Genomic DNA, 22337 nt, shown 5'->3' with positions numbered 1-22337 from the left:
AAATTTAAAATTTCATACTTTGTTATACAGTACATACATATGTATCTATTCAAGATAATTACACAATATGATGTAGTAATATGTATGTACCCATGTAGTAATGCTTTGAGATTTAATAGCTAAACGTCGTTTTTGGGCTTTTAAGCTAACATAGTAAAAACGCAGCTTGAATTTCGCGCTGATTTCACGTCAAGTACTCTTTCACTCTTTCACGAGGCATAGAAATTAAGCAATTTATAAAAAAAGCCTATTACCGATACGTGTGCAAGTGTGTATACTCGATATATTTGCCTTAAATTTTTAAAACAAAATTGAAAAATAAAAAATTCATAGTTTACATTACAATAAATGTAATGACAATTACTAATTACAATTTTTTTTTTAATATTATGTCATTTTGAAGTCATATAAATTATGTAAATTATTATTTACAGGTAGTATCTATTGCGCACTCTTTCCCTCTCCCAAAAATTCTTACGTGTAGTCTGTAGTGTATAAAAAAGAAAATAAGGAGGTATACTACTTAACTCTTTTAGACAAGGGATTTTTTTAATACAAATATTGGTGAGTGATTGCATTAATGTGATGGTAAACGGAGAGTCGAACTACTTATTAATAGATATACTTTGGTTGTAATGTATAAAAAAGTTGGAATAATCAAGGAAGTTAGCAATTACAATATTATTTAATAAATTTTATACAAAAAATTTTACTCAAACAATAAATTTAAATTTTAAATACAAAAAATTACTTAAAATTTAAATAATAAATTTTAATTTTTACTTAAATTAAAATTTCAAGTCTTTCAAGTACAAATTTGACGTATTCTAAAAAAAGCAGTATAGAAATCTATACTGTATAGAAAAAAGTAAAGCGGTTTAGAAAAAAACTTAGTTTTATTTTAAAATACAAAATTCCTTTAAAATACTTTCGGAAATTGTAAGGCGTTCAAAAATACATTATCATCGTTAACTATTGCTTTAAGACTTTCCTTGTTTTTGTTTATATGCAAAAAACTCTGTCGGTTGCTAACGAGCCTAAAAACATTTTTGTCGTCTTTACAAGCATAGCTGCCAGAAAGGAAAATTTGAGGTCACGTCACGTTATAGTTTTTTTTTATCACATCTGTGACGCGACTAACAGAATATGGGTGCATATTTTTTATTCATTCTTTCTACTTCCGTGTAAATTTTGATGTTTTTTTACTCGAGTGCTTTTTGTTGCTGAGATATAAAAAATTATGCAAAAAAAATGTGTTTTATTTTTAAACTTTCGAGTATTGTGAAATTTAAGATACTACATATATACATATACATATGTATAGAGTATTTTAACTTTCTGATGTATCCATAATTATTAAAAAAAAACCATACCATTTTTATATAAAGTAAAATCAAGTAAGTATGAATACAGAATTTTAATGAGGAAGAAATTGTTGGAGGGTTTGTAAGGGTTAGAGTTTATTAGTATAAGAGACATAAAAAAAATTTTAGATTAAGTTTTACAAAAAAACAAAAAAAAAAAGAAATAGCAAAAAGGTAAAAAAAAAGTTGTAATATACTCCTGTTATATTACTCATGCACTATATGTACATATAATTGTATAATTCTTTTAACACCGTTTAAATTCCTAGGAAATAAAGATATCAACACTAATCAATACCAAGATCAAAATAACTAGAGCTAAAAGTGACATCACGCAACTCGTCCCATTCTTACCATAAGCCGTACTCTGATAACAAATATTGGAAAGCTCTACGGACCCTTAGTTTTTCCAATTCTCTCCAAAAGACAATTGCTCCAACAAAAACGGTGAAAAGCCATTCCCCGAAACAAGTTGCAGAACAAAAATCACGTCAGTGATACGTGAGCCTGACATTCGTACTATTGAATGAACCTAATATATGATAAAAATATGATAAATAAAGATGCCCATTAATGTAGAGGTCAGAATTTATTTATCCACTTCATAGCGAAATTTAATTTTAAATTTGCGTTATTTATAATCATGTTAACGTAAGCCTTAAAGTCAAGCCTCTGGCCGAGCATGATCACAAAATCATTCAAATGTTTAATCCCCTTCAGAACCCTTTCATCCCACTGATAGGTATATTTAATAATAGACTGATTCTCGCTTTTACGGGCGAAACTAAATACATTGAAGCTCCTCAACGTTCAGTTCTAAACTATTACTGTGACACGACAAATTAAAACCGTCCAAGTCGTTCTTTAGCGAAAAACAATTATTCTCAGAAAAAGTCATCTAATTAAGTTTTCTGTCATATGCAAACGACTAAAGAATCCGATGCATCGTTTGTCGAAATATTGAAAAACAGTGGATTCAAATAGCTACGTTACGGAGCTTCAGAAGCAGCAAAAACAACTTCGCACAAACACGTTCGAAAAGACAGCTGACATTTCATATCTGACAAGAACGACCACACCCATCTTAAACTAAGGATACTAAACCCAATATCTCTTAATTTTAACTCCTTGTGGCCCTATAATTTTTAATCAAGCAACGATGTCACCTCTCTTGAACAACCACGACAAAAGATTTGTTCCGAATCCCGGAAAGTACAAACCAGTAGTCATTGAGAAATTATGACAATTTCATCAAAAAAGAAACTCTCATCAATCGAGAAGGCACTAGAAATATGACAAGCGAAAAGGTTAGAAATGACTTCAGAATCGTCCAAAGTTTTGTCTAAGAGTTAAAACAAGAGTTTCAAAGAATACGGTCATTAGACCTACGTTTATAATTTATAAAATCATTGAACCCTTTAGTTTTAACAAAACAATCTCTCTTGATGGTAACCAAACACCCATTGTATAATCTATTAGACAATAGCCTAAATTTGTTACATGCATCCACAAGCTTAGAATATTGGAAAAAGGAACAAGCTGAAAAAAAGGAAAAGTGGATGGCTGTCTGGTCTGCGACTGATCCCTGAGGGACGGCAGAAATTAGGCGTGCTGCCTTGCACGAGGTATTTATTCCCAAATGTTAAGAGAAGTAAAATCTGAAATTAAACTAAATCAATGGAATGAACAAAACAATTTTATACCCCAGGTGGTAACCCAGTAAATCTGAAAAATCCACACTTTTCGGAGGCCGATCTTACGGATTCTGGGTTAGACCACTTATTGCATCAAACTAGTACTACCGACCCCTTTAAAAGAACACCTCGTGTCATGCGGACACCACCATGTGGTAAAAGCAAAGAAAATATGTCCAAAGGCCACAAACAGAAAAATACCAATGTGGGTGGAGTTGATGAAATAAAAGATCAGAAAACTGATAACTGCCACTTTAATATAATAATACGTGAGCTAGAAGCGCTTTGTAAAGAATTAAAAAATGAAATTCATTATTTCAGAGAGGAAAGTAATAAACTAAAATTGAAATCAAGCAATGTAAATACAATAAAAGAAATAAATACGGAAAAAGTACGACAAACAAAGTGGAATACTGCACAGACGAGGGGGATCTGGCTCGGGACACCGATTGGATTCTCAAGAGAAAGAGCAAAAAGCGAAGAGCAGATATGTCACCTGAAATAAGTCCTGAGAGGTGAGCAAAATAGAAAAATCTGTGCAGATAAATGCACTACAAGAAAGATACATCACTACAAGAAAGATATATCACTACAACAAAGATATAGTTATATTAAGCAATGTGGAGGAATATCCAAAACTAAAGAAGATGCTAAAAGAAGCCAAAATAAACTTTAGGGTCGACATGATGCATAATAATCAACTTAAAATCAATGTTGGTGAAGAACAAGATTACAGAGAAATAACAAAACAAAAAAATGAATCTAAAGTAGAGTGGCATACCTACGAAAATAAAATGACAAAACCTATCAAGGCGATGGCTAGAGGCTTGCATCCTTCGTGCCAACCTGAAGATACTAAAAATGAGCTAAAAGAGAACAGTTTTAAAGTTATTGGAGTGATTAATAAAATTAGAAAGCAAAATAAAGAAAACAAGATCACTATGATCCGACTTCCTCTCTTCATGTTAATCTTTGAAAATTCGGAGGACATAAAATCTACAAAATTGATGTTCTTCAGCACATGAAGATTAAAATTGAGTCACTAAGAAGAAATAAGTGCAGAAGTGTCAGAGATATGGGCGTCTGGCTCAATTTGTCGAGTGTGCTGGTCTAGAAGATAGAAATAACCTTACAAAACAGAAATAAATAAAAATTATACGAAAAAAATACTCCTAAAACTCCGAAAACTTCAAAAACAACTACATTGAGTAAAAGAGTGCAGGAAATACAATATGCCCAAGTGGTGAGAGGTGAAGCATATAACCATACTAAAGAACGAAGAGATAAAAATATAATGTAAATGATGCAAAATATGATAAAAACTAACATTGAGAATGAACAGATTAGAAGATAAGCATGATAATGTTTATGTAATATTTACGCCAAAAAGAATAAAAAATAATGAACGAAGATAAAATAAGAATTGCGAAGTGGAACGCAAAATATTGATATATGTTTCGTAACAAAGATACATTTAAAACAGGAAGCAAATATAAAAATAAATGGTTACATGCATATAAAGCGGCGCATTCTAATAACGAATCAAAAGATGGTTGCGCTATTTTGATAAGGAATAATATAAAACATAATGAAATAAGTAAAGTAGAAAGAGACGATAGCCAGTTTGTTGCTGTACGAATAGAGTCTTATAAACAATATTTCGATGTTGGTGTACTTTACTGTCCTCCGGGACTGGTGACTATAATGCCAAACAAATTGATTGGGGTTCTAGATTGACCTCAACAAGAGGTAGAGCTAAGAAAAGCTATTAAAGAGATTAGTTGTTACTGCCAATCCACTGGTAGACCAACATATTGGCTAAGGGATAGAAATAAGATACTAGATCTGCTAGGCTTCTTTATTGTGGAAAAATCTCGCCAAATTTCATTAGCTTAGAAGATAACTATGATTTGGGTTCGGATCATTCTGCAGTTATATTAAACTTAGATGAGACAGTTACGAAGAAACAAAATAAGCCCATGTTGATTAATAAATCTACTGACTGGACTAGTTTCAAAGAAGAGATAGAGAATAAAATAAACTTAAGAATTAAAGTACGAACCCCAGATGATTTGGATTCTGAGGTAGAGAATTTTAATGAAATCATACAAACCGCTGCCTGGAATAATACAAAACAACGTGAGTATAAATTCGTGGCTATGACTTACCCAAGGGAAATACTGAATATGATAAGCAAAAAGAGAAGAGATGGCAAAACTCACGAGATCCGGCAGATAAAACTGCACTCAATCGACTCACTCAGAATCTAAATAGAAAAATAAGGAGGGCTGCAAAAAATATTACAAGGCCAATTTTACGTGTCCCCCTATTAGGGGAACGGGTGGAAAATGGACAATAGAAGTCAGAATAAGACTGAAATATTTGCGGATCATCTTGAAGAAATTTTTAGGCCAAATACACTCAAACATAAATACTGCAATGTGAAACGTGAGAACGGAAAACGTTATCGCTCCATTTACACAAAGAGAAATAGTGGAAGAAATAAAAAGTTTTAAAGTCAAGGAAAGCACCAGGTTATGATTTAATTACCTCTGAGATACTGAAGCAATTATCAAAAAAGGGAGTAACAATGTTGACTTTTTTAATGAATTTTGCATTAAGGTTAAAATATGTGCCTAATGTTTGGAAGGTGGCTGAAGTTATAATGATATCAAAACCTGGTAAACCTTTAAATTAGACCAAGTCTTATAGATCAATTTCTCTGCTACCAATTTTGTCGAAACTTTTTGAAAAGTTATTACTAAAAAGAATGGGACCTATAATTGAGGAGAGGTCATAAATTCCGAACCAACAATTTGGGTTTAGAGCAGGATATTCAACTACTGATCAAATTCATAGAATAACAAATATTATTGAACAAGCCCTAGAGGAAAAGCAAATTTTTGCAGCAATTTTTGTAGACGTGGCACAGGCTTTTGACAAGGTTTGGCACGAAGGATTGATATACAAGTTAGAAAAATATTACCAAAGCAATATGTAGATATTCTCTCTTCTTATTTAACCGACAGACTATTTAGAGTAAAACAGGAGGGGGACTATTCCACACTTAGAGAAATAACAGCAGGTATGCCTCAGGGCAGTATTTTGGGTCCAATACTATATCTACTCTTTATAAGAGATGTGCCTCAAATAGAAAACACAACTGTGGTGCATATGCTGACGATACTGCAATTATGGCAGTAGCATCAAATATTGACGACGCCACAAGAAAGTTGTAGCAGGCAAACAATAGTTTTGATGCTTGGACCAAGAAATGGAAAATAAAATTAAATGAAGCTAAATCTGCTCAAGTAAATTTTACAAATAAAATTCTTGTAAACACCTCACGTGTCATTTAAATGGCTTAAATGTTGCGCAGGAAAATGCGACGAAATATCTAGGAATGACATTGGATATTAAGCTAAAATGGAAAAAACATGTTAAGAAGAAAAAGGCAGAATTAGAATTAAAGTATAAAGAAATGTATTGGCTACTAGATCGCAAGTCAAGATTGCCGATACAGAATAAGATCCTGCTCTATAAACAAATTATTAAATCTGTTTTGAAATAACTAAAGATTCCATGTGTAGTTGACGAAATTAAAGAAAGGGCGGTGAGACAACGTAGAGACCTCTCAGCTCCTTGTTATCCGGTATTCTCCTAGAAGGCTAAAGAGGACTTTGCCTTCTAATTTAGCGCAAAACGCGCTTCACCAAATTGGGGAGCGTTAAATATCTTTCAATCTATATTAAAGAAAATCTGATGGTTGGTCTGAGAGGACTAGCATCAGGATACAAGAAGGAGGTTTTTGTGGTAAAGCACATAACTAACTGTAGGTTGCCAGGAAATGGCATGTTAGTAGCACTCATGCTGTCCTTCTTCCTTCGGTGAAAAAAAAAGTAAGATGTGCCGCAAGACGCCTATCGACAACAACTGGAGCACCCAAAAAAATAATCAAAAAGGCTAGCATAGAAAAACTGAACACAATCGTCAACATTGGCTTTAACCGGCAAGGCACTCTCAATATTAAACAAACTAACCAAGCCACGCCATACTCCAAAATCTGTTCGGAGAAAATCAAAACTATATCGTGCTCAACAACGCCATCAGCCGCAGCCATTCCGAGGGAAGAAAAAATATTCAAAGGCATTTGGAGCAGCACTGTTCTCCGCGTCGGAACTGAAGACAAGATTAGGCTGGAGATCTATTATATATCTCTCATTCAAATTCGAATCGATTCAAAAATCACATTCGCATAAAAAAAATCAAATTATGTAAAACTTTCGTATTCGAAAATACGCACCACTCTTTATTGAAATTTGTCAAGTAGTAGTTTCTTTTAGATTAAAGTGTCAAGTAGTAGTTTCTTTTAGATTTTTAGATTTTAATTCATTTAATTTCTGTGTTTTTAATTAATATTTACGTTAAAATTAATAGTGTTGACTTGTGCTTTGGTATAAGGGAAAAAGAATATGCAGAAGCGATCCAAAGAAACTTCACCGAGGAAAGGTACAGCAAATAAAATAAAAATAATAATTGCATGCACTGCTCCAAATATAAACAAAAATTTGTTTTTTTTTTGCCTTCATAAACAACTTCCACATAAATAAAGAACTACGTAGATACATATGTGCTTAATGAAATATCTGATGAACTCAGTACAGTACACAGATCCACGACGGTATCACCAATAATTAAATTTGGTGCCACTCTTAAATTCTTGACACAAGGTGTGAACATGTGGGATGGAAGAACCCACAATGTTATTGTGCATTACGGAAGTGTGTTCCGCTATAGAAAGAACTATATGCCCAAAACACATTATAATGAAAAAAAAGTTAATAATATTAATCAAAGTTGTGGTAAATTTAATGAAAAATATTTTTCAGCCGATGAACGCGTTCATTCGGACAATTAATGCAATTTATACCTAATAAACTGCATTCAATAAGTAATTAATAATTCGTAGGCCCAATGAACAAAACCATTAAAATAAAATCTAATTGTCCTAATGAATAGTTTCGAAAAGTAATTAATAACTTTTATTCCATTTATTAATTGTTTTGTTAAAATTATAACACATTTTATTAATTCATAATCACATTTTATTAATACTTGGAGTTAAATTAATCGATATAATTAATGTTTTAGTAGTATTAATTAAAAGTTTTCATTGCCCCAATGACATAGTTCATTAAGGAAACCGAGTGTTTGAATACAATTTCGATTTAAAAAACCCAAAACAAAATTTTCTTAAATAAAAATTTTTTTATTTTTCGGTTAAAGTTACATTTATTTATTATGTATGTAAATTCATGGTCATATTATTATACTATTGTTCAGTATTATACATCCATACATATGTACTTTGTGTTTATGTATAACATACATATTATGTAGTATATATCTACAGATATGTATCTATATATGTATATATATGTATAAATAGCTATATATATAGGTATAGATATGTGTACATATCTTCAGGTATGCAGCAGAAAAATTCAATATTATGCAACTTACTATTAACAAATGATATATTACATATATAAATTTAAAATCAAATTATATAACTAAATTATATAACTATTTATATATTTATATAAATTAAAAGTCATATCACTTGACCTATCAAAATGTCTAACAAGTTGTTGGGAAGATATTTAGTTGTCATCAATTTAATCTATGAAAGGTTGCACATTCAATGATTTTTTCAATGAAAGGGTATATTCAGAGTCTTTTATTATGTATTTTGCCCTTACTTTTGTTCCAGATTCGTTCAAGTTATAATATTCCTTTCAGTTATACGTCATATATAAATAAAGATGAAGAGACCACAGCATTTTTACTGTCTGAAAAAATAAGAAAAGAAAATTAATTAGTTATAAGTATGTATTAAAAATCATCATGAATATTAAATACAAGAATTAAAACATTTAAATATTATAATCTACCAAAATTTATATTTGATCACATACTCACTTGCATTTAAACAATTAGAAATTGTTTATAATATGTATTATTTTTACTTTCAATTCTCCAAGTATATTTCCTGTCATTAATAATTTTAACAGTTTCCCAAATACAGAGTTGAAGATATTTTATAATGAGCAGTTTTTCTTCGTCATTGTATCAAAATCTATTGAGATCTAAAAACATTATCATTCTCAGCATTCTTCTTTGTTCTTCCCAAATTTTGTCCTTTTATTATAAAACTGAATTAAATAGTCCTTTTCCGGTCTTAATGAAAATAATGGGGCGACCGCTGTAAATATTGCAAGTGACAATGTACTTTCTACTCCTGTCAAACGTGTCCACTTTTTTAAACTATGTTAGAATAAAAATTGAATGTCAATTGAATAATCTTTTATCACAAAAGACACAAAATTTTTGCTTGTTTCAATTTAAATCATAATAATTATTTAATTAAAATTTAAATGTACTTTCTACTCCTGTCACACGTGTCCACTCTTTTAAGCTATGTTAGAATGAAAATTGAATGTCAATTGAATAATCTTTTATCACAAAAGACACAAAATTTTTGCTTGTTTTAATTTAAATCATAATAAGTATTTAATTTAAATTAAAAAAAAAACATACATATTTATAAATCCTACCTATAAAATGATGTGCCAGCTCTAGATTTCTATGCTTCCAATGACAATTTCAGTTGTGTTATTTTTAGCATATCCCCGATTTCTTGACTGTGTCTTAAATTCTCTGAAGGCATATGTATATCTAAACATAAGGAGTTTTTAAAGTGCCATTAGTTGCTGAAATAAAATCCTTTTACTGACTGTGAAGGGATTCCCAATTTCTATTTCAAAATCCTTGAGCCAAATCAATTGAATTTGCCATAAAACTATATACCAAAATTTTGCATTCGTTATGTTACCACATTTTAATAAATATTCTAAATCATACTTATCACTTTAACCTTTTGTGAAACCGCAACAAGTGTAAGCACGCGCTTCTTTGCATTTTCTTGAATGACTAAATTCTTTTTCGAGAAAAGTTGTTATTGCTATGAGACACCAAAATGAAGTTCATTGAAAATTTTAAAACCTTCCCAGATTTTTTTGAGCGATTGAAATGTTTTTTGAGGGTTTGCTTCATTAAGAAATTTAGTCATATTTTGCTGTTTCCTTTTTATACGTCGTTTAAAACTCCCTTAAAAATCCTGGAAGCAATTATCTTCCATTCATCTGTAATTGTCAGAAGATCCTCGTTCATGATTTTTTTTAGACATCATCTAAGCTTGTTAGATAAACCACAATTGTTTTTTACATTTGAAGTAAATCATAAAACTTTTGAAAAACATTATTTGAAAATAAAAATTATTATAAAAAATAGTATCATAAATGAAAGTAATTTTACCAGCAAAAAAAAATATAACACAAATATGTATGTAAATTTTTTAGAAAGGCCAAAGAAGTTTTTTTGCGGGTTTTTTATTGAATATGTTATTTTTAACTTATTATCTCCCAAAATTAAACACAAATTTTAAATATATTTCTTAAATTTTAAACAAAATTTTATATTTTTATTTAAAAAAAAATTTAGATCACTTTTACGTTTCACTTACGTTTACCGCTGTTCAATGACATAGCAAAACTAAACCAAATTATTCAAGAAATGAGCTGTTTCTGCGCATCCCGTTGGAAATTAATCAAAATTTTCGTAATATTAATACAAAATGTTATTATTACAAACAAATTCATAAATATTATTAATATAAAATATTTTCACTTTTGCCGCTAGAAATTGATAAAACTTTTTATAATATTAATGAAAAGTTTTATTAATTAATAACTATGTTTATAAATATTATTAAAGTGATTCATGCTTTAATAAAAATTTTAATTAATACTAGGAATTTGATTCATATTTTTATATAAAAAACATCACCTGATTTCTTCAAAGAAATTCTACTTTTTAAGATTTACTTTAAGTTATGATATTTTTAAAAATATGAAAATTTTACAATTAACTTTTTCTCTTTTTACGAAAAAAACGGAAATTCCTTTTAGAATTTCTTTTCGACTATCAAGTCCTAGTAGAATTTTATACTGATTGAATTTTTCATTGCAAAATTAGAATTTCGCTTTCTACCTACGTACATGAATTTTTGTTTTAATTTTTTTTTTCTTGTCTGAAATTTACAATTTTCATAATTTGCAGTAATAAATAACATGAATGTTTATTAGTAAGAATTAGTGATTAGAATGCCAAAGTTCAAGCCAATATGGAATAAGTTTTTTAACTTTCAAACAATATATTAAATAAAGGCTTGTATTAAAAATTTGTTTCCCAATTTTTTTAAACCCATACATACATTTTTTTAAGCACAATAATATTCAAATAACTCTTATATTTGTATAATTAATGTAATAGTAATGATGAACAAAAAATTATCATTATGCTGATAAAAAAAAATTGTACTGAAATATTCAGAACATTTGATTAAAAAGCCAGAAACTTCGATACGTTTTCTAACTATATTTGGAACAAGGACTTTACCCAAGAGCAAAAAATTTTTTGTAATTTCTAGTACATGTACATACATATACATACATATATGTATATATATATGAAAATTAAAAAAATCACATGATGATTTTTTTGAAAATTTTGAAGTAGTATACCATTTATTTATTATTGCTGGAAAATGTATTAATCGTTTTATAAAATTATGAAATATTTCGTTAATATTATTAATCAGTTTTAAGTCGAAATTGAAGAATAAAAATAATAGTATTAATAAAAAAAATAATTAATAAGATGAAAAATGTTGGCAAAATATTTATTAAAGTGATTAATTGTCTGAATTAATTGTCTGTTTGTTAAATTTTTTTAAAACAAATATTTTTAACAAACAGTTTTTAATAATATAAATGAAAGATTAATTGGGCCAATGTACAAATTTTTAATTAATGCTGTTAATAAATTTTATTAACTTTTTTTTCTCATAAAGTTTAAAAATGGCCGAATCATGAAACGTCTTTATTTTAATGGAAAATTGAAAGACAGCATTATTGCTATAGTTGTATGTTTCTTTAAAAATTGTTTACTTAAATGCTTTTACTTCTTATTTGTTTAGGGTTTCCGATCACGCACATATCAAATTAAACCGCTTTGGTATTGGTTGACTTTAAATTAAATCGTTTTTGTATTGGCCGACTTTTCCCTAAATTCATATAAAATTTAATTATTTTGAATGTTCATATATTTTATTTTAATATTGTTACTTATTTTACTTTAACAAAAGAAATCAAAAAGCACTTACATTTTTAATTTTTAATGTGTTAACATATTTCACAATTTGAAATTTTGCTGTTGAACCTCTGACTGATTTTATATACAGAAGCTTCTAGGGCTGAAATGCATAGCTTGTGTGTTTCTTGATTTTAAAAAGGCGTTCGACTGTGTTGATCACGAAATGAATTACCAAATGAGTTAAAATAAATAAATAGTGCAGGAATATTTAAAGAAGAAATAAAAAACTTTATAATAAAAATTCACATAATAATAATAATTCAATTTTTTGTCATCTTTATTAAATGTTTTAAACTAAATTTGTCATACATAATGCCAAATGAAACTTAGAATCAAGTTTTTTAATTCTTACATACTATATCAATAATTCAATTTTATATATCAATAATTAAAAAAAAACGGAAATACCTTTATTTACATTTAAATTTCAATTAGATAAATTTCTATCAATTTTTTAAAGCATTGTACGTACGAATACATACATACATGTAGGATAGGATTATTATTCTGCCGCATCATGCTTAGGATTCTTAATTAAATTATTGATTATTAACTATTGTGAATATTTCTTAATAATTAACTATCGCGAATGTCTTAATTAATATGATGGTATGTACTTTCTTTTCGAAATTGTGCTCACTTTCGCAAATCTCCACTCACAATTTTCGAAAAGAGTTTTGAATAGTTTTTCTCTTCGTAAAAGTAATGATCTTCGTTAAAAAAGAAAATAATGAATCTTCTTGTAAGCGACCATCAAAGAAGACACAAAATTAAAGTTTAATTAAAATAAAAAAAGCACATGTTTAAAATAAATCATGTAAAAACACATGTTTAAACAAAATTAAATAAAGTTAAAATGTTTAAAATAAGACGGTAAAATCAAAATACGTAAATTAAATGTAAAATAAAATATTGCTATAATTATAAAAATAATGATTTAAATAAAATGTTTTAAATAAAAATTTGAAACCAATTTGAAATCCTACAAATTGGGGGCTCAATCAATTAAGCGATCCCAAAAACATTCACTGGTGTCTTCTATAAAAAAAAAAATTATTTGTTTTAAAATAATTTAAAAGATCCGTCAAGATCTAATAAAACTCATCGAGATCCATTAAGGTCCATCAAGATCCATCAAGGTCTAATAAGATTCATCAGGACCCCATTAACCAATCAGAAAGTTCAGAAATTAACGGTTTTGAACACGTGTAGTCCTGTTACTGGGAGGAATGAGGAAGCAGAAATCATCTTATTGCTGCAGAACACTTTTTTCAAAAGCATCATGAAGTTTAACTAAAACTAAAAAAAAAATTTTTTTTTGTTACATGTGTTAACTTATAAAATTAACCACCCTTCAACTTTTATAACGACATTGAAAATAGTTTTTTATATAAAAGATAATTTAATTTTTAATTTGCGTTGCGAATTTGCCAAAAGAATAAAGAAATTGTGTGTTTTACAGTGTCTTATGTCACACCAACAGGACTTGTTAACTGTAACCAAGTAAAGTTAAATTCGTATATTTTTTTTGAAAATTTTATTATAAACGCATATTATAAATTTTAATTCAACTTAATATTTCTCGACTTTTACAAAGAAAATCAGAAGAAAAATTTATAATTTTCTGTTACTTTTACATCGTTTTATTAATTCTTGAAAAATTTTTTCTTAACTTTACAATTTAAAATTAATAGAAAAGTAATTTTAATTTAACTAAGTTTCATATTTCTCAATTTTATTTTTTTGCATTAACGAAAAAAAAAAGAGAAGAATAATTTATATTTTTTGATTTAACTATTTTCATGTTATCTAATTGTATTATTTATTTGCATTCCTGAATATATGTATGTACATTTTTATTATGTATATTTTAATTTGTGGTAATACCAATTAAAATTAAGCCTGGTATATTCGAAGTTTTAAGAGAAAATTGTACATCTATTAATATGAGGGAGAAAATTTCATGCGGAAGTAAAGAATAAAACAGAGTACGTTTTTTTTTTGATATATTAATTTTTTTTACAAAGGTTTTGACTAAATTTAAATAAACTTAAAAAAAAAAAAATTAAATTTTGAATTTTTAAAAATATTTAAAAAAAAAAAAAAAAATTAAAATAAAAGATTACAAATTAGAAATTTTTTTTGGGTAAAATTGAATACATTAAATAATACCTTATACTACATATATTAATAATATATATTTTTATATAAATTTATTTCGAATATATTTTTATATAAATTTATGAAATTATTAAATTGTATCTGAGTGAAGATTGTCGAAAGAGATGCGTATAATTGTGCGAGGGAAAGTACAGTAAAACCAATTGTGTTTTTTTATACATTATAATTATTGTAATATATTAGTTATACACACACATCATATTATTTATAAACTACTCGAGAGAAAAAATTTTATTTAATTGAAAAAAAAATGGAGAAAAATTTTCGCTCAACTAAAAAAAATTAGGAGATCGATTTATTGTAGGTTTTATCGAATTCAATGACTTTGAGTAACTTTGTTTTTATTTTTTTGATTTATGTAGACAGTTTAAAATAAATGTTCGTCATATTGGGGTGAAATTTTCATGATATATTTAGATCGATTACAAGTGTTCCATTTACATTCTATCGCGATATAAATTTAGTTACGATATGATGTAATTTATTTTAGTGTCTCGCGTGATTTTAGGATTTTAGTATCTCGCCTGATATATTTTGTAGCACCCCTGTTTGCTACTTTTATCCAATTGTGTAGCATGCAATTATGTCATCAGTGAGTGTTGAATTTGGTTATAACATTTGAGAGTAATGAATTTTTTACATTGTCATATTATTTGAGAGTATTGTATTGGATACAGTAACGTCATGATATAACGGAAATACAGTGAGGTCGTGTTAAAGTCAAATTAATAAGTGAAAACAAAAATAAATTTACAATTCAATGAAGATAAAATGATAAATTTGCAATTCAATTTATATTTTTAAATATTTGAATATAAGTTTACTTTGTTTTTCTATTAAATTAAAATAAAATACATCTAGATTAAAAATTTTTTTTATTTTGTTTTTGTTTTCTATTGCGAATATTTACGACATTTTTCTATTATATAGATAAGGTTCCACTATAAAGATTAAATCGTCTTATTTGGGAACTACACCATAAATTTTCTTGCCTCAACATTGTTGAACATTGTTTAATATTGTTGAATTATTTTTGATATAATCCTAAAATTTTTATTTTGGTCCAGTTTGGTACTACATAATTTTTTATTTTGTGATAAATGTAATATAATTTTTTTGCTACATCTTTCCCAGTTGCCTGGATTTCAGAAACTTGAAAATTTTATTAGGGTTCAATTTCTATTGGTTTCTCGTGAGAATTGAAATTATATTTTCTGTCAAATTTTGACTCTTGGGATCGCTTAGTCTTTCGTTTTGTTTCAGTTAATGTGAGATTTATTGGAAATTGAAGTAGGGTGAAAACTTGTTTGGAGTAGTGTCGTATTCCTATTGTTTTCATAGAACTTTCCAATTTGAAATTAGTTTCGGCATTTCCGGACTACTTTGGTTTTATTCAACGGCCGATAACCCATTATTTACCGTATTTATAAGGCATATTCTTTTCACTATGGATGCTGCAACAATTAATTTAATGAAGGAGTTGGGTTTACAGGTGGAAGGAAAGTTGACTTAAAAGCAAGACTTTTCCAATATTTTGGTATCACACGAGAACACCGATGACGCTAATGAAACGGATAGTGAAAATAATGATGAAAATTTAACTCCAAGAATGATCTGTAGCTTGAATAGACAGTCAAACTTTACCCTCAGTGATTTTGAAGACAGCTTATCACAATTCAACGGCACTGATTTGCCAGACGTAAAACATTGGACTGCTGAAATAGATTAAAATGCTTTAATCGCTGGATGGAGTGAGCTTCAAAAATTCGTTTATGCCAAGCAATTATTAAGAGGGGCTGCTAGATTGTTCATCAGAAGCTAAAATAATATTGGTAGCTGGCAAGCCTTGAAGGAAGCATTGATGTATGAATTTGGTGTTCCTCTTTGTGCTTCTGAAGTACATAAAATTTTGAAGTTCCGCAAAAAGCAACAACACGAAACTTTCCTTGACTATCTATATAACTTGATGGATATAGGAAAATCGATAAATTTAGATGAGCAAAGTTTGATAAAATATTTCGTTGAAGGTGTTCCAGACTTAAAGTACAACAAAACAATTTTATATCAATCACAAAATAAAATAAACCAAATAAAAGTTTACGAAAAAGTACGACGTTCTACACCAATATCAAGTGCACCGACGTATTTTAATGCATCAACATTTAATACACCGACATTACCTCAGAACACACAACCATCAACAAGCCGATTTGCAGCAGTGGAAATGAATAATCAGCCTAGTAGAGGTAGGAATTGTTTCCGATGTGGCAAAGCAAATCATTTGGCCAAGGATTGTAATATGAATAGGTTAAGATGTTTTAATTGTAATCAAATCGGCCTGCAGATTTAGACGTAATTTTAAGACACGTAGTGGCGATAGAAGCGTAAAAAGGGAAAGCAACATGAATAGTGCAGTGGAGATGAGAAATAGTTTCTTTCAAACTAACTTATTATTTAAAGTCGTAACATGGAAAGATGTAAAATTTTCTGTTCTCATAGATACAGGCTGTGAACTCTGCTGTTAGCAAGAAGTAAAAACCTAAAATTAAACGGTGAAAAGAAAAATCTAAAAGGACTAGGAAATGGCTAAATAAGTACAGTTGGTAGCGTGGTAATTTTAATTATGGTTGATGGAATCGAACTGGAAGTAAAGTTTCATGTGGTAGAACAAAGGATTTAGGCTATGAAGCAATTATCGGGAATGATATTTTGGAACATGTGGATATAATTATGTGCAAAGGCGCTGTGAAGTTTGCAAGAAAACCAGTAAAGCCAGTTTATGAAAGTGGGAAAAGTGATGCTGAAAAATTCAATAAAAACGTGAAGGTTGGAGAAGTCGCTAATGCAAGTAGCCTAAGAAAGGAAAACGATTTTTTGAAAGAATTTACACAGTTGTGCATGAATGTCGAGGAAATAAAAGTAAGTGAAAATATAGAATTGAGTGTAAAGCATTTCAGTCACCTGTGGAAATGAAGATTATACTAACTGATGATATACCTGTTTTCCAAAGGTCGAGAAGAACATTATATGCTGAGCAAAAAGAAATAAACAAGCAAGTTTCGGAGTGGTTAGACGATGGAATAATACAACCAAGCTCGTTAGAATATGCTTCGCCTATCGTATTAGTTGGTAAAAAAGAGGGCAGCAAGAGACTTTGCTGTGATTATAGAAAATTAAACGAAAATATAGTAAGAGATAATTTTCCAATGATGTTAATCGATGATGATGTGGAAAAATTGCAAGGCTTCAAGGTTTTCACTACGATTGATTTAAGGAACGGCTTTTTCCATGTCTCTTTTGAACTAAATTCAAGGAAATTTACTTCTTTTGTTACCCATAGTAGTCAATATAAATTTTGCTTTGTACCACTCGGTATTTCTAATTCACCAGCTGTGTTTTGCAGATTCATTTTTGCTATCTTTAGGGAACTTATTGATTCTGGTGTAATGGTTGTCTATATGGACGATACTATAATTCCATCGGCCAACGAAGATGAACGCATAGAAAAATTCCAAATTGTGTTACGATTGGCTGCTAAATGTGGTTTCCGAATTAAATGGTCTAAGTGCCAGTTTCTACAACGAAAGGTTGATTTTTTAGGTTACATAATAAAGGATGGATCCATCAAACCGTCAGAACACAAAACGAAGTCTGTTAACGATTTTCCATTGCCAAGGATTCAAAAAGAACTGCAAAGATTTTTGGGATTAACATCGTATTTTCGGCGGCTTATTAAGAATTACACCACGATAGCTAGACCTTTGTCTGATCTTTTGAAAAAAGATAGTTCTTTCAATATGCGTGATGAGCAGGTTCTTGCATTCCAACAATTGAAATCTGCATTCATTAGTTCTCCGGTGTTGAAAGTGTATAACTCAAAAGCGATAACCTTAATCCGCACAGATGCAAATATGCTTGGATATAGAATTATATTATTACAAAAAGATGTGGAGGACCAACAGCTACATCCAATACAATTTATGAGTCGAAAAACTAAACTAGCTGAAAAGAAGTATCATTCCTATGAGCTATAGGTTCTCGCTGTCATTGAAGCTTTAAAGAAGTGGCGAACTTATGCTATGGGAATGAAGTTCAAAATTGTCACCGACTGCAAAGCGTTTGCGATGACAATGAAGAAAAAAAAAATTAAATTTTTATTTTGGTCCAGTTTGGTACTACATAATTTTTTATTTTGTGATAAATGTAATATAATTTTTTTGCTACATCTTTCCCAGTTGCCTGGATTTCAGAAACTTGAAAATTTTATTAGGGTTCAATTTCTATTGGTTTCTCGTGAGAATTGAAATTATATTTTCTGTCAAATTTTGACTCTTGGGATCGCTTAGTCTTTCGTTTTGTTTCAGTTAATGTGAGATTTATTGGAAATTGAAGTAGGGTGAAAACTTGTTTGGAGTAGTGTCGTATTCCTATTGTTTTCATAGAACTTTCCAATTTGAAATTAGTTTCGGCATTTCCGGACTACTTTGGTTTTATTCAACGGCCGATAACCCATTATTTACCGTATTTATAAGGCATATTCTTTTCACTATGGATGCTGCAACAATTAATTTAATGAAGGAGTTGGGTTTACAGGTGGAAGGAAAGTTGACTTAAAAGCAAGACTTTTCCAATATTTTGGTATCACACGAGAACACCGATGACGCTAATGAAACGGATAGTGAAAATAATGATGAAAATTTAACTCCAAGAATGATCTGTAGCTTGAATAGACAGTCAAACTTTACCCTCAGTGATTTTGAAGACAGCTTATCACAATTCAACGGCACTGATTTGCCAGACGTAAAACATTGGACTGCTGAAATAGATTAAAATGCTTTAATCGCTGGATGGAGTGAGCTTCAAAAATTCGTTTATGCCAAGCAATTATTAAGAGGGGCTGCTAGATTGTTCATCAGAAGCTAAAATAATATTGGTAGCTGGCAAGCCTTGAAGGAAGCATTGATGTATGAATTTGGTGTTCCTCTTTGTGCTTCTGAAGTACATAAAATTTTGAAGTTCCGCAAAAAGCAACAACACGAAACTTTCCTTGACTATCTATATAACTTGATGGATATAGGAAAATCGATAAATTTAGATGAGCAAAGTTTGATAAAATATTTCGTTGAAGGTGTTCCAGACTTAAAGTACAACAAAACAATTTTATATCAATCACAAAATAAAATAAACCAAATAAAAGTTTACGAAAAAGTACGACGTTCTACACCAATATCAAGTGCACCGACGTATTTTAATGCATCAACATTTAATACACCGACATTACCTCAGAACACACAACCATCAACAAGCCGATTTGCAGCAGTGGAAATGAATAATCAGCCTAGTAGAGGTAGGAATTGTTTCCGATGTGGCAAAGCAAATCATTTGGCCAAGGATTGTAATATGAATAGGTTAAGATGTTTTAATTGTAATCAAATCGGCCTGCAGATTTAGACGTAATTTTAAGACACGTAGTGGCGATAGAAGCGTAAAAAGGGAAAGCAACATGAATAGTGCAGTGGAGATGAGAAATAGTTTCTTTCAAACTAACTTATTATTTAAAGTCGTAACATGGAAAGATGTAAAATTTTCTGTTCTCATAGATACAGGCTGTGAACTCTGCTGTTAGCAAGAAGTAAAAACCTAAAATTAAACGGTGAAAAGAAAAATCTAAAAGGACTAGGAAATGGCTAAATAAGTACAGTTGGTAGCGTGGTAATTTTAATTATGGTTGATGGAATCGAACTGGAAGTAAAGTTTCATGTGGTAGAACAAAGGATTTAGGCTATGAAGCAATTATCGGGAATGATATTTTGGAACATGTGGATATAATTATGTGCAAAGGCGCTGTGAAGTTTGCAAGAAAACCAGTAAAGCCAGTTTATGAAAGTGGGAAAAGTGATGCTGAAAAATTCAATAAAAACGTGAAGGTTGGAGAAGTCGCTAATGCAAGTAGCCTAAGAAAGGAAAACGATTTTTTGAAAGAATTTACACAGTTGTGCATGAATGTCGAGGAAATAAAAGTAAGTGAAAATATAGAATTGAGTGTAAAGCATTTCAGTCACCTGTGGAAATGAAGATTATACTAACTGATGATATACCTGTTTTCCAAAGGTCGAGAAGAACATTATATGCTGAGCAAAAAGAAATAAACAAGCAAGTTTCGGAGTGGTTAGACGATGGAATAATACAACCAAGCTCGTTAGAATATGCTTCGCCTATCGTATTAGTTGGTAAAAAAGAGGGCAGCAAGAGACTTTGCTGTGATTATAGAAAATTAAACGAAAATATAGTAAGAGATAATTTTCCAATGATGTTAATCGATGATGATGTGGAAAAATTGCAAGGCTTCAAGGTTTTCACTACGATTGATTTAAGGAACGGCTTTTTCCATGTCTCTTTTGAACTAAATTCAAGGAAATTTACTTCTTTTGTTACCCATAGTAGTCAATATAAATTTTGCTTTGTACCATTCGGTATTTCTAATTCACCAGCTGTGTTTTGCAGATTCATTTTTGCTATCTTTAGGGAACTTATTGATTCTGGTGTAATGGTTGTCTATATGGACGATACTATAATTCCATCGGCCAACGAAGATGAACGCATAGAAAAATTCCAAATTGTGTTACGATTGGCTGCTAAATGTGGTTTCCGAATTAAATGGTCTAAGTGCCAGTTTCTACAACGAAAGGTTGATTTTTTAGGTTACATAATAAAGGATGGATCCATCAAACCGTCAGAACACAAAACGAAGTCTGTTAACGATTTTCCATTGCCAAGGATTCAAAAAGAACTGCAAAGATTTTTGGGATTAACATCGTATTTTCGGCGGCTTATTAAGAATTACACCACGATAGCTAGACCTTTGTCTGATCTTTTGAAAAAAGATAGTTCTTTCAATATGCGTGATGAGCAGGTTCTTGCATTCCAACAATTGAAATCTGCATTCATTAGTTCTCCGGTGTTGAAAGTGTATAACTCAAAAGCGATAACCTTAATCCGCACAGATGCAAATATGCTTGGATATAGAATTATATTATTACAAAAAGATGTGGAGGACCAACAGCTACATCCAATACAATTTATGAGTCGAAAAACTAAACTAGCTGAAAAGAAGTATCATTCCTATGAGCTATAGGTTCTCGCTGTCATTGAAGCTTTAAAGAAGTGGCGAACTTATGCTATGGGAATGAAGTTCAAAATTGTCACCGACTGCAAAGCGTTTGCGATGACAATGAAGAAAACAGATGTACCATTAAGAGTGTCCCGATGCGTTCTTACAAGAATTTGATTACGAAATAGAGCATAGACCCGCCACTAAAATGAGGCATGTGGATGCTTTAAGTAGAACTGTTTGTCTGCTACTCGAAGATTCTTTGCGTCATCGTTTGAAGGAAGCTCAAGCAGAGGATCAATGAATTAATGTAATCTTGAAGATTTCGGAAATTACTAATTATGAAGATTTCTATGTCAAAAACGGGATCTTGTTTAAAGATCCTATTAACGAATTGATTGTGGTTCCATCCCAAATGGAAGAAGAAATAATTAGATTAGCACACCGACGTGGTCATTTTTCAATAAAAAAAACCCAGGATTATCTAAATAAATATTTTTATATAACAAAATTAAACATAAAGGTCCCGAGTATCGTAAAAAGTTGTGTAGTAATGCATAATGGCCGAAGAAAAAGCCGGTAAAAAGGAAGGATTTCTAAGTACAATCAATAAAGAAACTTTGCCTTTAGGAACGTACCACATAGACCATGTGGATCCTATGGAAAAAACAAATAAAGCATACAACTATATACTGGTGGTAGTAGATGCTT

At 29.9% G+C, this 22337-nt stretch overlaps 1 long non-coding RNA gene across 1 annotated transcript; it reads right to left on the bottom strand.

Moving 5' to 3' along the window:
• Nucleotides 1–8648: 8648 nt before the first annotated feature.
• On the bottom strand, nt 8649–11261 carry LOC129616446 (uncharacterized). Its single transcript, XR_008697545.1, has 5 exons — nt 10436–11261; nt 9983–10365; nt 9676–9920; nt 9041–9385; nt 8649–8910 (listed from the first exon to the last, which is right to left on the bottom strand). It is a non-coding gene; the product is annotated as an uncharacterized LOC129616446 (long non-coding RNA).
• Between the last annotated feature and the right edge of the window lie 11076 nt (nt 11262–22337).

The sequence above is a fragment of the Condylostylus longicornis genome, unplaced genomic scaffold (genome assembly GCF_029603195.1).
Source record: "Condylostylus longicornis isolate FDR11 unplaced genomic scaffold, ASM2960319v2 ptg000209l, whole genome shotgun sequence".
NCBI classification, from domain to species: Eukaryota; Metazoa; Arthropoda; class Insecta; order Diptera; family Dolichopodidae; genus Condylostylus; species Condylostylus longicornis.
Note: the sequence above shows the minus strand (reverse complement) of the source record. Positions and strands in the feature narration are given on the sequence as shown.